This window comes from Elephas maximus, chromosome 10, assembly GCF_024166365.1.
Source record: "Elephas maximus indicus isolate mEleMax1 chromosome 10, mEleMax1 primary haplotype, whole genome shotgun sequence".
In the NCBI taxonomy this organism is placed as follows: Eukaryota; Metazoa; Chordata; class Mammalia; order Proboscidea; family Elephantidae; genus Elephas; species Elephas maximus.
In genome coordinates, this window is record NC_064828.1 from 10,424,976 (window position 1) to 10,438,906 (window position 13,931).

Here is a 13,931-nt window from a genome sequence, read left to right on the forward strand (position 1 = left end):
TCAGGGTGTCATCTCCAGGGGAAGTCTTTCTCACTCTGTCAGCTCTGGGGGAAGGCCCTTGTCAACAATCTTCCCCTGGCCTAGGAGCTTCTCAGTGCAGGAACTCCAGGTCCAAAGGACACACTCTGCTTCTGGCTCTTCCTGCTTGGTGGTAATGAGGTCCCACTCCTCTCTGCTTGTTTCTGTCTTTTATATCTCAGAGATTGACTCAAGATACAACCTAACCCTGTAGATTGAGTCCTGCCTCATTGACATAATTGCCTCTAATCCTGCCTCATTAATATCATAGAGGTTAGGATTACAACACATCAGATTACAAATTGGAGGACAACCACACAACACTGGGAATCATAGCCTAGCCAAGTAGACGTACATTCTGGTGGGAAACAATTCAATGCACAACATCAAAGGTAAAAAGATACAGTCTGTGCTTGTGGGAAAGAGTTTTCTCATTCTTTTTCCTACTGGTTGTGAAAAAGGAGATGTGTGCCCTGATTGCCATTGGTGATCATTTTGCAACCACAGGGGAAACAGCTCTAGAAGGAATCAGAGCAGAAAGATGGAAAGAACCAGGGTCCTTAATGCCAACATTGAGCCTTTGATCTCCACTTCTGGAGTCTGCTCTGCCTCTGGGATCCCAATTATGTGAGATAATATGTCTTCTTGTTTAAGCCACCAGGAGTCTAGGTTTTCTGTTACTCGTGGCCAAAGGCATTCTAAACAATCTACTTCCTCTCCCACATTCCCTAGAAGTATTCCTTTCCAAAACATATGCGGCCTTTGAAATTAAAATTTCTGTGCAGACTTCAGATCACAGCACAGAAAAACATCATTTGGTACCAGTGACCCTGCTACCCTGTGGAGGGCGCAAGGATGTCAGTCCCACCTGCCTCTGCTCCCCTTGAGTCATGTGCCAGAACGATATTCCACACACCATGGAGAGCATGAGATAAATGGTGCAGTGGTGGCCTGCACTCTGTAAATCTACAGACACAAGTCAGAAAATCAGACCAAGTCTGTTTTATGAGACCAACAGGGCCTGGTTTTATGCTCTATCTCCAACCATATTCCTGATTTAAGGCAAATCTATTTTGTGCTTGGTGTTTCTTATCTATTGGAATTCTACTTATCTCTTACTAAAGATGGTTAAAGTCCCAATATTTTTCTTCTGACAACCAAAATGCTGAAAGATGTGCTACAGTAAATGTCTCTTATAAAGATAGGAGTACCAATTTTGTTCGCCAAATCACAAGCTTTTTAAGCTCTACTATACTGATTATGACCTTTCATTTGAAACATTAAGATTTTTTTAAAGCCATATCTGTATGATTAGATGTAAAAAGGATATTTTCAACACACTTTTAATAGCACATGTGGGTCCCATAAAACAAATGTTCTGTGGATATGAGGAAGTTCAAATAATTGGTGCCTTTTTCAAAATCTTTATTAAGATTATATTGAGTTTTAGCATTGAGTTGGAAACTATTCTTATAGCACAAATGCAAAACCTCATCAATTCTGACTGCACGAGACTGCAAATTCTGTCCTTCCAAGTGCCTTAATGAATAATTAATATCATGTTCAATGATCTGGCTACACACACCAATCAGCTGGCCAAAATAAATTGGATTTGTATTGAAGAAATAGTTCCCTATGCTCATCACAAAGATTACTGTTTCTTTTAGGAAAAGTCTATAATGGTATGAAATGAAGCCCCTGCTGCTATCTGCATGAATAACTTTTCTTTTTTTGCAACTACTGTGTCACAGCACTAGCTGAGTCTTAAAAGCCTGTTTGTAAAAAAAAAAAAAAAAAAAGAGAGAAAGAGAGAGAATCGCTTAATAATAACAGAAGTCAAATTGATTTTTATGGAAGAAAGTACACGTCTTCTTTTCCTTCTCTTTTGAACCCGTATTTCCAATGCTTTAGATACAAAGAAAGCCCTTCCTAGTGAGGTGTTTGTCAAAAACCCCGCCTAGTGCACTCCCCAGCCACACTGTAATGTCTATGAGTAGAAAGACATGTGAAAATTATAAAATATGAGTTAGGAAGAATGAATGGTCTACAGGTTTCACAGAAGAATGTGGCCTGAAAACCATAAAATTTCAAAACCAAAAGAAAGCACAGTCCATTTCATTGTACCATCCATCTGATGTTTGAATCTTCATGACAGAAAGTACCAGCAAGTAGAAATTTTTTGTCAGAAACATACTTGGGAAAGGCAAAAGACTCCAGGGCCCATGTCTCCTTTTGGGGACAGAGTAATACTTGATGATAATAATGACACCATTGAACAAGCAAAGCAATTTGGGAATGAGAGAAAATTTGGGTTGATAGAGGCATGTCAGTAGAGGTAAAAATGGCTCATACCTGAGCAAACTATATGGTTTTAAAGTCTAGCTACTGGAAAATTATGGTTGCGAAATGCCACCATATACTGTAGTGTTAATGTAACAACCCATACTATTAACTACTTAGGTAATAATGATGCTGAACTGGTAATTTTAATTAAAACAAACTTTGTTATAAATGTATCATGAATATCATCATTTAAAAAGAAAGGCAGCAATTAATCATGAAGCAAAGTATCTGTCTTTCCTGTGAGTTCCTAATCTCTACATAAATATGCACCATAGCAGTTTTACCATGCTGCCAATTGCTGAATGCCATTTGTTAAATTACTGCTACTCAGTAAGCTGAATAAGTAAATACACATATTTTAGTTTATAAATACCAAAATTTAATAACCCTTAACTCAGACATCTCTTGTTAACAAAAGTAAAATACAACAGAGAGGAGGTGGAGCCGACATGATGCTCTAGATGGCCACACCGTGCTGCCCCTCTGCAGCAAAGACCTGAAAAACTAAGTAAAACATACAAATGTCAATTCTGGAACCCTAAGCATCAAATGAAGAGGTAAAGAACTAGATCAAACACCAAATGGAAGAAGAAACTGAAGGAAAACAGAGAATGAGGAGAGATACAGAATGAAGATCCCCCACCAACTAACGTGACACAGAGTCACCATATTGGAAAAGAACCAGTAAAAATCCCAAATAAGGAATATGGAAAGGCAACTTCAAAGACCTCCCAATAGGAGACAGAGCACCTGGTAACCAGAGAAACACACTGTCCCAACTCTCAGCCTTCTACCCCGTATGACAATCCCCCCTTCCTGATAGCCCTCACCATGCTGCCATGGCTAGAGCTTCCCCTGTACTCAGATCTGTCACCATGCCAGGTTTGCCCTGACCCCCTCTCCTCCCACCATTCGAACAGCACTGAATGGTGGGAAGTAAGCCAGAACCATTCCCCGCCCAACACCCTCACTTCTCTGGCAAGGGGCTTTGAACACTCCCACACTGCTGGACCAACATCAGAAGACAGATAACACCTGCCATGTCTGTCCTCAGCCGCTTCACTAAACTAGTGAACAGTGAAGTGGGTCTGCTCTTCCTGCTGCTGCCCTACCCACTCAGACAAGGTGGTAAGTTCTATTGTGTCCATAGATGAACAAGTAGCAAAGTATGCCTACCTTGCCTACCCTGACATATCAAAACAAAAAAGCAAGACAATCAATCAATAAAATAATAACTCAATGTGTTAGGGACAGCAGGCAATATCTAAACATATAAAAAAGCAGGACAAGATTAGGGGCCAAGATGGCTGACTAGGTAGACGCTACCTCGGATCCCTCTTGCAACAAAGACTCGGAAAAACAAGTGAATCAATCACATACATAACAATCTACAAACCCTGAACAACAAACACAGATTTAAAGAATTGACCTGAATGACAGAGACGGAGAACGAACAAATATGGGGAAGCAGCGACTGTTTTCGGAGCCTGGAGCCAGCGTCCCAGTCAGGTAACCTTGGTCCCGGGCTTAGGACTGGGCCCAGGAGAGCTGAACACAAAACCTTGTGACGGCGCAAACAAGGGGCACAGCCCTACCCCCCTGAACTGACCCCGGGAGGGGGCCCAGCCAGTCCGCTTGGGCAGCGTGGTGACACAGCTGGTGGGAGAAGTCCCCGGGAGGCAGTGACTGGTTTTGGCGCCGGGAGTGCAGTGTCCCAGCCGGGGAACCTTGGAGCCAGGCTTTGGACTGGACGCAGGGGAGCTGAACTCGGCATCTACTCACGACACAAACACGGGGCGCAACCCTACGCCCCTAAACTAACCCCGGGAGGGGGCCCAGCCGCTCCGCGGGTGCCGTGCAGCTACGCAGCTGGCGGGACAAGAAGTCCCCGGGAGGCAGTGACTGGTTTTGGAGCCGGGAGTGCAGCGTCCCAGCAGGGGAACCTTGATGCTGGGCTTTGGACTGGCAGCGGAGGATCTGACCGCGGCTTCAGAGGGCCAGACCCTCAGGGGCAATCTCCACACAGCCAGCACACATAGGCGACAGATAAAATAGTCTTCCCAAGCAAGATAAATAACTTTGGTTATGCTCCGGGGTGCTACTCTCCTGTTTTTCTGAATCCCTCCCTCCCCTTCCCAGGCAGCTTCATTAACATTGGAATTTCCTGAGCCAGAGGGAGAATGGCTCCGACTCCGTGGCGGCTTTGCTTTTCCCTTTTTTTTGATCTTTTCCTAACCCATTCTTCCGGCCTGAGAGAAGCAACCACAAAAAACCCAGAGACCAAAAATGCTTCCCTAACTGGACTAAAAACACAGAACGAGCTCCAGCCAAGCATATATGATCCAAATCTCGGGCTTTCATCCTTACAGGGAACAAGGTGGTGCTTATAATCCAAAGGCAGTTCTGATAGGGATCTGACTGCATTTTTTTTTTTAGCGGATTTACTGGAAAACCAAGTTTCCCAGGTCTGATATCTCTGCTTATTCAACAGAGTCCTAACTGACCCACAACAGGGAACTGAGGGCTGAAGCTCCCCCCAGACCACCTACCCTCTTTCCGTAGGGGTCTAAGGAGGGTGACACCTACCAATCAGTAGAGGTACTTACATTGGAGGCCTAAGGTACAGCTGCAGTGCCCTCCCACCAAGGTGCTATAGGAATAGAGACACACCTACCTCACTGACACTTGGGGGAAGCCTGTCAGCATCCTGCCCCCCCTGGAGTGTGAACCCCAGCTGCTACTAGAATCTGGTGCACACAACTATCACCACTACTTCTCGAGGTGGATAGGTGTTAGGGTGCAGCACACACTTGATGACCCAAAATCAGATTCTACTCAAGAATAGTGAATAGACTCAGGCATATATATCTGGCAACAGCCCAAACCAGCTGGTAATAGGTCATAAGTAAGTCAAGGGCTACAACAAACAAGACAGCACACTCTAGTAGCCCATCCACGTATATTGAAAGAAAACAAAACAAGATAAGACTCAGTGAGCAATTATAGAATAAATCACTACTATATCTTACTGATGGCTTTGGAGACAGCAGTCGATATCAAACCACATAAAGAAGCAGACCATGACAGCTTCTACAACCCCCCAAAACAAAAGAATCAAAATCTTTCCCAAATGAAGATACAATCCTGGAATTATCAGATACAGAATATAAAAAACTAATTTACAGAATGCTTCAAGACATCAGGGATGATCTCAGAAATGAAATAAGGCAATCTGCAGAAAAAGCCAAGGAACACACTGACAAAACAGTTGAAGAACTCAAAAAGATTATTCAAGAACATAGTGGCAAAATTAATAAGTTGCAAGAATCCATAGAGAGACAGCATGCAGAAATCCAAAAGATTAACAATAAAATTACAGAATTAGACAACACAATAGGAAGTCAGAGGAGCAGACTCGAGCAATTAGAATGCAGAGTGGGAAATCTGGAGGACCAGGGAATTAACACCAACCACCAACATAGCTGAAAAAAAATCAGATAAAAGAATTTTAAAAAATGAAGAAACCCTAAGAATCATGTGGGACTCTATCAAGAAAGATAACTTGCAGGTGATTGGAGTCCCAAAACAGGGAGGGGGGACAGAAAACACAGAGAAAATAGTTGAAGATCTGATGACAGAAAACTTCCCTGACATCATGAAAGATGAAAGGGTATCTATCCAAGATGCTCATCGAACCCCATTTAAGATTGATCCAAAAAGAAAAGCACCAAAACATATTATCATCAAACTTGCCAAAACCAAAGATAAAGAGAAAATTTTAAAAGCAGCCAGGGAGAAAAGAAAGGTTTCCTTCAAGGGAGAATCAATAAGAATAAGTTCAGACTACTCAGCAGAAACCATGCAGGCGAGAAGGCAATGGGATGACATATACAGAGCACTGAAGGGGAAAAACTGCCAGCCAAGGATCATATACCCAGCAAAACTCTCTCTGAAATATGAAGGCGAAATTAAGACATTTACAGATAAACACAAGCTTAGAGAATTTGCAAAAACCAAACCAAAGCTACAAGAAATACTAAAGGAAATTGTTTGGTCAGAAAACCAATAATATCAGATACCAGCACAACACAAGGTCACAAAACAGAACGTCCAGAAATCAACTCAAATAGGGAAATCACAAAAACAAATTAAAATTTATTTAAAAAAAAAGCTCATAACAGGGAATCATTGAAGTCAATATGTAAAAGATCACAATAATCAAAAAGAGAGACTAAATACAGGTGGCATAGAACTGCCATATGGAGAGTGATACAAGGCGATATAGGACAATATGAGTTAGGTTTTTACTTAGAAAAATAGGGGTAAATATTAAGGTAACCACAAAGAGGTATAACAACTCCATAACTCAACATAAAAGCCAAGAAAAATGTAACGACTCAACAAACATAAAGTCAAATACTATGAAAATGAGGATCTCACAATTTACAAAGAAAAACGTCTCAGCACAAAAAAGTATGTGGAAAAATGAAATTGTCAACAACACACATAAAAAGGCATCAAAATGACAACACTAAACACTTATTTATCTATAATTACGCTGAATGTAAATGGACTAAATGCTCCAATAAAGAGACACAGAGTTTCAGACTGGATAAAGAAACACGATCCCTCTATATGCTGCCTACAAGAGACACACCTTAGACTTAGAGACACAAACAAACTAAAACTCAAAGGATGGAAAAAATATATCAAGCAAACAATAAGCAAAAATGAAGAGGAGTAGCAATATTAATTTCTGACAAAATAGACTTCAAACTTAAATCCACCACAAAGGATAAAGAAGGACACTATATAATGATTAAAGGGACAATTGATCAGGAAGATATAACCATATTAAATATTTATGCACCCAATGACAGGGCTGCAAGATACATAAATCAAATTTGAACAGAACTGAAAAGTGAGATAGACACCTCCACAATTATACTAGGAGACTTCAACACACCACTTTTGGAGAAGGACAGGACATCCAGTAAGAAGCTCAATAGAGACACGGAAGACCTAATTACAACAATCAACCAACTTGACCACATTGACTTATACAGAACTCTCCACCCAACTGCTGCAAAGTATACTTTTTTTTCTAGCGCACATGGAACATTCTCTAGAATAGACCACATATTAGGTCATAAAACAAACCTTTGCAGAATCTAAAACATCGAAATATTACAAAGCATCTTCTCAGACCACAAGGCAATAAAACTAGAAATCAATAACAGAAAAACTAGGGAAAAGAAATCAAATACTTGGAAACTGAACAATACCCTCCTGAAAAAAAGACTGGGTTATAGAAGACATCAAGGAGGGAATAAGGTAATTCATAGAATGCAACGAGAATGAAAATACTTCCTATCAAAACCTCTGGGACACAGCAAAAGCAGTGCTCAGAGGTCAATTTATAGCGATAAATGCACACATACAAAAAGAAGAAAGAGCCAAAATCAGAGAACTGTCCCTACAACTTGAACAAATAGAAAGTGAGCAACAAAAGAATCCATCAGGCACCAGAAGAAAACAAATAATAAAAATTAGAGCTGAACTGAATGAATTAGAGAACAGAAGAACAATTGAAAGAATTAACAAAGCCAAAAGCTGGTTCTTTGAAAAAATTAACAAAATCGATAAACCATTGGCTAGACTGACTAAAGAAATACAGGAAAGGAAACAAATGACCCGAATAAGAAACGAGAAAGGCCACATCACAACAGACCCAACTGAAACTAAAAGAATCATATCAGATTATTACGAAAAACTGTACTCTAACAAATTTGCAAACCTAGAAGAAATGGATGAATTCCTAGAAAAACACTACCTACCTAAACTAACACATTCAGAAGTGGAACAACTAAATAGACCCATAACAAAAAAAGAGATTGAAACGGTAATCAAAAAACTCCCAACAAAAAACGCCCTGGCCCGGACGGCTTCACTGCAGAGTTCTATCAAACTTTCAGAGAAGAGTTAACACCACTACTACTAAAGGTACTTCAAAGCATAGAAAATGATGGAATACTACCCAACTCATTCTATGAAGCCACCATCTCCCTGATACCAAAACCAGGTAAAAAAAAAAAAAAAAAAAAAAAATTTTTTTTTAAAGACATCACAAAAAAAGAAAATTACAGACCTATATCCCTCATGAACATAGATGCAAAAATCCTCAACAAATTCTAGCCAATAGAATTCAACAACATATCAAAAAAATAATTCACCACGACCAAGTGGGATTTATACCAGGTATGCAAGGCTGGTTTAATATTAGAGAAACCATTAATGTAATCCACCATATAAATAAAACAAAAGACAAAAACCACATGATCTTATCAATTGATGCAGAAAAGGCATTTGACAAAGTTCAACACCCATTTATGATAAAAACTCTCAGCAAAATAGGAATTGAAGAAAAATTCCTCAACATAATAAAGGGCATCTATGCAAAATTTTTTTTTTTTTTTATGCAAAGCCAACAGCCAACATCACCCTAAATGGAGAGAACCTGAAAGCATTTCCCTTCAGAACAGGAACCAGACAAGGATGCCCTTTATCACCGCTCTTATTCAACATTGTGCCACAAGTCCTAGCCAGAGCAATTAAGCTAGACAAAGAAATAAAGGGCATCCGGATTGGCAAAGAGGAAGTAAAATTATCTCTATTTGCAGATGACATGATCTTATACACGGAAAACCCCAACGAATCCTCCAGAAAACTACTGAAACTAATAGAAGAGGTTGGCAGAGTCTCAGGTTATAAAATAAACATACAAAAATCACTTGGATTCCTTTACATCAACAAGAAGAACATCGAAGAGGAAATAACCAAATCAATACCATTCACAGTAGCCCCCAAGAAGATAAAATACTTAGGAATAAATCTTACCAAAGATGTAAACGACCTATACAAAGAAAACTACAAAGTACTCGTGCAAGAAAGTAAAAGGGACCTACATAAGTGGAAAAACATACCTTGCTCATGGATAGGAAGACTTAACATAGTAAAAATGTCTATTCTACCCAAAGTCATCTGTACATACAATGCACTTCCGATCCAAATTCCAATGTCATTTTTTAAGGTGGTAGAGAAACAAATCACCAACGTCATATGGAAGGGAAAGAAGCCTCGGATAAGCAAAGCATTACTGAAAAAGAAGAAGAAAGTGGGAGGCCTCACTCTACCTGATTTCAGAACCTATTATACAGCCACAGTAGTCAAAACAGCCCGGTACTGGTACAACAACAGACACATAGACCAATGGAACAGAATTGAGAACTCAGATATAAATCCATCCACATATGAGCAGCTGATATTTGACAAAGGCCCAGTGTCAGTTAATTGGGGAAAAGATAGTCTTTTTAACAAATGGTGCTGGCATAACTGGATATCCATTTGCAAAAAAATGAAACAGGACCCATACCTCACACCATGCACAAAAACTAACTCCAAGTGGATCAAAGACCGAAACATAAAGACTAAAATGATAAAGATCATGGAAGAAAAAATAGGGACAACCTTAGGAGCCCTAATACAAGGCATAAACAGAATACAAAACATTACCAAAAATGATGAAGAGAAACCAGATAACTGGGAGCTCCTAAAAATCGAACACCTATACTCATCTAAAGACTTCACCAAAAGAGTAAAAAGACCACCTACAGTCTGGGAAAGAATTTTCAGCTACGACATCTCCGACAAGCGCCTGATCTCTAAAATCTATATGATTCTGTCAAAACTCAACCACAAAAAGACAAACAACCCAATCAAGAAGTGGGCAAAGGATATGAGCACACACTTCACTAAAGAAGATATTCAGGCAGCTAACAGATACATGAGAAAATGCTCTCGATCATTAGCCATTAGAGAAATGCAAATTAAAACCACAATGAGATTCCCTCTCACTCCAACAAGGCTGGCATTAATCCAAAAAACACAAAATAATAAATGTTGGAGAGGCTGTGGAGAGATTGGAACTCTTATACACTGCTGGTGGGAATGTAAAATGGTACAGCCACTTTGGAAATCTATCTGGCGTTATCTTAAACAGTTAGAAATAGAACTACCATACAACCCAGAAATCCCACTCCTCAGAATATACCCTAGAGAAATAAGAGCCTTCACACAAACAGATATATGCACACCCATGTTTATTGCAGCACTGTTTACAATAGCAAAAAGCTGGAAGCAACCAAGGTGTCCACCAACGGATGAATGGTTAAATAAATTGTGGTATATTCACACAATGGAATACTACACGTTGATAAAGAACAGTGACGAATCTGTGAAACATTTCATAACATGGAGGAACCTGGAAGGCATTATGCTGAGCGAAATTAGTGAGAGGCAAAAGGACAAATATTGTATAAGACCACTATTATAAGATCTTGAGAAATAGTATAAACTGAGAAGAACACATACTTTTGTGGTTACTAGGCGGGGAGGGAGGGAGGGTGGGAGAGGGTTTTTTACTGATTAGTTAGTAGATAAGAACTACTTTAGGTGAAGGGAAGGACAATACTCAATACACAGAAGGTCAGCTCAACTGGACTGGACCAAAAGCAAAGAAGTTTCCGGGATAAAATGAATGCTTCAAAGGTCAGCGAAGCAAGGGCGGGGGTTTGGGAACCATGGTTTAAGGGGACTTCTAAGTCAATTGGCAAAATAATTCTATTATGAAAACATTCTGCATCCCATTTTGAAATGTTGCGTCTGGGGTCTTAAATGCTAACAAGCGGCCATCTAAGATGCTTCAATTTGTCTCAACCCACCTGGATCAAAGGAGAATGAAGAACACCAAGGTCACAGGATAACTATGAGCCCAAGAGATAGAAGGGGCCACATGAACCAGAGACTTACATCATCCTGAGACCAGAAGAACTAGATGGTGCCCGGCCACAATTGATGACTGCCCTGACAGGGAGCACAACAGAGAACCCCTGAGGGAGCAGGAGAACAGTGGGATGCAGAGCCCAAATTCTCATAAAAAGACCAGACTTAATGGTCTGACTGAGACTAGAGGAATCCCGACAGTCATGGTCCCCAAACCTTCTGTTGGCCCAGGACAGGAACCATTCCCGAAGACAACTCAACAGACATGGAAGGGACTGGACAATGGGTTGGAGAGAGATGTTGATGAAGAGTGAGCTACTTGTATCAGGTGGACACTTGAGACTGTGTTGGCATCTCCTGTCTGGAGAGGAGATGGGAGGATAGAGAGGGTTAGAAACTGGCAAAATTGTTATGGAAGGAGAGACCCGAAGGTCTGACTCATTAGAGGGAGAGTAAGTGGGAGTATGGAGTAAGGTGTATATAAGCTTATATGTGACAGACTGACTTGATTTGTAAACGTTCACTTAAAGCTCAACAAAAATTATTAAAAAAAAAAAAAGCAGGACAAGATGTCTCCAACAAGTAACCAAATCAAAGAATCAGATAACCTACCAGTAGAAGAAAAGTCAGTGTAACGGATATGGAACTCAAAAGACTAATATTTAGGGCTTTCTAAGAGATTAGGAAAGATATCAAGGAAAACACAGACAAAACCAATGAAAGTATAGCCAAAATCAAGGAGAACACAGGCGAAGCAATATAAGAATTCAGGAAAATAAAACAAAAAAAACAATAAGTAAATAAACAAGTAGAAATCATACAAGAACAGCAACTAGAAATTCAAAAGATAAACAACAAATTTTCAGAAGGTTTTAGGACCAAATTTGAAACAATGGAAGACAGAATCAGTGAGATTGAATACAAATTCATGGATGCGACTTTGACAAAAAATCAGAGAAAAGAATGAAGAAAATCTAAGAATTATGTGGGACACAATCAAGAGCAAAAATTTGCACACGATCAGAGTTCCAGAACAGAGGGAGCAAATAGAAAACACAGAGAACATTGTTGAAGATTTGCTGGCAGAAAACTTCCCAAATGTCATGAAAGACAAAAAGCTGACTACCCAAGAAGCTCAACAAACTCAATATAAGGTAGACCTCAAAACAAAGTCACCAAGGTATATCATAAGCATACATGCCAAAGCCAAAGAAAAGAAAGAAGTCATTTACAAAGGAGAAACAATAAGACTAAGCTCTGATTATCAGGGAGAAACTGCATAAGCAAGAAGGCAATAGGACGACATATATAAAACCTTGAAAGAAAAACCTGCCAACTAAGAATAATATATCCTGCAAAACTCTGTCTCTCAAAAACACTGGCAAAATTAAGACATTTCCAGATAAACAGAAATCAAGAGAATTTGTGAAAAACCAAACCAAAATTACAAGAAATATTAAAGGGAATCCTTTGTTTAGAGAACCAAAAACATCAGAAAAAAACTGGAGTCTAAGACAGAGGACAGCATCAGCCAGATACCAACATAAGTAAAGAACTCTCAATTAAAAAAAAAAAAAAAGAAACTTAAAAGAGAGATGTTCAATGTGTAAGTGATGACAACATCAAAACAATGAAAGAGGGAATAAACAACGTAGTTGGAGAACTTTCAAATGGAGGGGAAGTCAAGATAATATCAAGTAATAAAAGACTAGTTTAAAATTAGTAAGATAAGGGTAAATTTCAAGGTAACCACAAAGAAGTTACCAAACCTACTCATGAAAATAAAAAAGAAGAAAAACGTAAAGACTCAGTCAACATAAAATCTATAATAATGAAAGAAAAGAACATTCACAAACAAAAGGAACTCAGCACAGGAAAGTGAGAGGAGCAAAGAAAACACATCAACACCACAAAGAAAAGCACAACAATATGGCAGCAATAAACACATGCCCATGCATAATCACGCTGAATGTAAATGGCTTCGATGCACCCATAAAGAGACAGAGAGTGGCGGATTGTATAAAAAAAGCATGACCCATCAATACGCTGTCAACAAGAGACACACCTTAGACGCAAAGACATTAATATATTAAAAAATATATCGAGCAAACAGTACCCAGAAACGAGAAGGAGTAGCAATACAAATCTCAGACAAAATAGACTTTAAGGCAAAATGAACCATAAAAGATAAAGGAAGACATTATATGATTAAAGGAACAATCCACCAAGAAGACATAACTCTAATAAATATTTATACACCCAGTGATATGGCTCCAAAGTACATAAAACAAATTCTAAAATCACTGAAAAGAAAAATAGATGGTTCTACAATAATAGTAGGAGACTTCAACATGCCACACTTGGTAAAGGACAGAACACCCAGAAAGAAACTCAACAAAGATGCAGAAGATCTAAAGGCAACAATCAACCAACTTGACCTCACAGACATATATAGATCACTCCATTCAAAAGCAGCAAAGCATACATTCTTTTTCAACACACATGCAACGTTCTCCAGAATAGACTACATTTTAGACCACAAAGCAACCCTCGATAAAATGCAAAACATTGAAATAATACAAAGCATACTCTTTGACCACAAAGCCATAAAAGTAGAATTCAATAACAGGAAGAACAAGGGAAAGAAATTGAATACATGAAAACTGAATAACATCTTACTTAAAAACAACTGGATAAAAGAATAAATCAAAGAAGGAATTTAAAAAAAT